Raw genomic sequence first — 3,433 nt, forward strand, 5'->3', positions numbered from 1 at the left:
TTCCCACAGATTTATTCGAGTTGGATTGAGAATCTGGGAACAATTTCGGAGGCCAAAAGATCAAAAACCCAAACTCAGACACTTTCTCTCTGCTTTGTGTTACCTCAAACTCACAAAAAAAACCACAGCCCTCCACCAACAAAAACCCCCCCCCCCCTGACAAAACCCCACCACCCACCCCCATTTTCGGAGCTTGTGCTGAAAGAGGGCCTTAACACCGGTGGTCACAATTCTAGAAGAACGACAGCGGCCCACCCACAACCACGACCGTAGAAGTTCAACACTGACTTTAAAACTTATCATTCTCCAACCCAGACACTTACTCTACACCTGAACATAAGTTCTACATCATTCTTTACGGCGACCCCGCGTACCACCCACCTCTACCCACGTCACGCTGTCTACCAAGTTGACTCTCTACAAACTGGCATGGCAGCCGTATGCCTCACTTTTTACACCCCCCTATGTTACTCAGAATCCTGAACCAGTCGCAAATGAATTATCAACCAACCCCAACCATCGCGATCCCTAGCTAACACCAGCGGGCGGACTACCGGCTTGCCTGCATAAAACTACTAATGGGTTACCTTCTGACCGTGCGGAGCACCAGCCACTGCTCTAACTAAATAGTCACATAAGTCCTTGAGGTAAAATGACTCTCTGTGGCCATCCAAGTGGGACGAGGTGGCTGCAGGAGAGGTAACTGGACAAGCGCACACATACACTGTAACACCCCAACTATCAGGCGCTCAAAGATGGTTTCCAGCACCGAACACCAAAAACCGGGCACCACACCACCCAGACCCCTCTCAACCACCAGTCCACTCTATCCATCGCATGGCGCACCCCCGACTGCAGCCGCCTGACCCATATATCAAGACATCAGATGGTAGGAGCGCGCGGCACACACAATCCTCTAAGGCGGACTGGACGTAGCAACAGTGCAACGCCCACTAGCGCAGGAAGTACGACACACAGAACCACCTAAGCCTTGACCTGCTGTACTCTCTGCCGTGGCGCAGCACATCCAGAATGAGAGCAGTTTTGTTGTGTGGGACCGATTGGGTCGACGGATCCGGACCCAGTCCCCCACCATGAGTGCAGGGGCTCTCGCTCGACGCCCTCTGTCGAACCGCTGCTTCATGCGCCGTTGCTTTTCTGCCACTCTGTTCCCCAGAGACGGTGTCACTGCTGAGGAGTTTCTTGTTGGAGGGCGCAGACGATCCAGGGGAAGGTGCAGCTCGCGTCCTAGCATCAGGAGAGCTGGAGAACTGCCTGTTGTGGTGTGCGGTGTTGCTCTGTAGTGGAGTAAAGTGCTCTGCAGTGCCGATGAGAAAGGGAGGCCATCTGCCAGGTGTGCTCTGAGCCCATTCTTGAGTGTCTGGTTGAACCTCTCCACGCCACCGTTAGCTTGGGGATGNNAAGGAAGCGAAGTCGGCCGAGATGAACTGGGGCCCATTGTCGGTGGTGATGGTGTCAGGAACGCCCCAGCGAGCAAACAGAGACGAGAGGAAGTCAGTGACCACCTTGGTGGTGACGGAGCCGGCGGGAAACACCTCTGGCCATTTTGAATGGAGGTCATAGGCGACCAGCAGGAAACGTTGGTGCTGAGGGACGCTGTGGAGTTCGCCGCAGATATCCACTTGAATGTGGGTCCACGGTGCCGGTGGCCACGGCAGGGGTTGTAGGGGCGGAGGAGGGGGCAGGCCGGTTTTACCGCTGGTGAGGCAAGCAGTGCAGTCCTTCACCATCACCTCCACGTCTCTGTCGACGCCCGGCCACCAGACGGAGCTCCTGCAGCGTTGCTTAGTCTTCACCACGCCGAGGTGGCCCTCATGCACCATGGCCAGGACACGTGCCCTTAGAGTGCTGGGGACCACTGTGCACAATCCCCGTGCCACACAGACGTTGTTCCAGCAAGAGAGCTCGCCCTTAACTCGGTGGAAGGGCGCCAGTTCCTCCGGGACTCTAGCAGGCCAGCCCTCTTGGATGTAAGTGCAGAGCTGGGCAAGCACGGGGTCCTGTGCGGATGCCTCTTGGAGTTCCTGCAGAGAAATCGCTGCCTGGAGGGGCGTGTGCAACATGAGAATCAGCTCTGGTTCTGAGGGGTCCTGGACGGTGTCTGGCGCAGGATCAGGTGTGGCTCTGGAGAGCAAGTCTGCCACGACGTTCTCCGTGCCGGGCGTAAACTGTGTGGTGAAGTTGTACGCCTGCAGCCTCTCGGACCAGCGATAGAGGCGCAGCGGCTTATGCCCAGACCCAGTTGTGGCCAGCAGGGCAGTGAGGGCCTGATGATCTGTCCGCAGGGTAAAGTGCCGCCCGTACAGGTACATGTGCCATCTTTCACATGCCCAGACACAGGCCAGTGCTTCCCGTTCCCCCACCGAGTACTTGCGCTCAGCTGGAGTGAGAGACCTCGAGGCAAATGCCACTGGGCGCTCTGTCCCTTGCTGGAGTTGGGACAGGACGGCGCCGACAGCAGTGTTGGATGCGTCACAAGTCACAAACGTAGGGCTCATCAGGTCAAAGTGGGCGAGAACAGGCGGGGAAGTGAGTTGGGATTTGAGCTGGCGGACAGCGGCAGAGCATGCAGGGGTCCAAGACCAGGGTGCGTCCTTCTTGAGGAGAGCACGCAGCGGTGCAGTGGTCTCTGAGTAGTGAGGAAGGAAGCGTAGATAGTAGGCCGTCATCCCGAGAAATGATGACAGCTGCGCAGGGCAGGAAGGCTCGGGCAGACGCAGGACGGCATCGACGTTTGAGTGGAGCGGGCTCAGGCCGTCACTTGTCAGGCGGAACCCCACAAACTCGATGGCAGATGCAGCAAAAATGCACTTCTCCTCGTTCACTGTCAGGTTGTGGCTGCTGAGGATGTCCAGCACCCTGGAAAGGCGCTCGTCGTGTGAGGCTGACGTCTCTCCGTGCACCACAATGTCATCGAGGTACACGACCACCCCTGGGATGGCTGCGAAGATGGTGGCCATGATCTTTTGGAAACAGCTAGGGGCGGAGCTGAGGCCGAAGGGCATGCGGGTGTAACGGAAGACCCCCATGTGGGTTACGAAGGCAGTGAGGTTGCGACTGTCCGGGTGTAAGGGGACCTGTAGGTAGCCCTGGCGAAGGTCAAGCTTGGAGAAGACCGTTGAGCCGTAGAACTTGGCAGACAGCTCCTCCACCGTAGGCAGTGGGAATTTGTCAGGGATCACTGCCTTATTTACCTGCCTGAGGTCGATGCAGGGGCGCAGGCCGCCTGATTTCTTCCTGGCCACCACCAGGTTAGAGACCCAGGGCGAGGCGTCGACCTGCTCAATGATGCCAGCGTCTAACAGTTTCTGCAGCTCGGACGTGACATCATCTCGTAGGGCGAGGGGCAGCCGACGCAAGGGCTGGATTACTGGGGGCACCTCCTGGTTGATGAGCGGCTGGTGGTTGAAAG

The sequence above is a fragment of the Morone saxatilis genome, unplaced genomic scaffold (assembly GCF_004916995.1).
Source record: "Morone saxatilis isolate NCDOM2014 unplaced genomic scaffold, NCSU_SB_2.0 Contig8, whole genome shotgun sequence".
NCBI classification, from domain to species: domain Eukaryota; kingdom Metazoa; phylum Chordata; class Actinopteri; family Moronidae; genus Morone; species Morone saxatilis.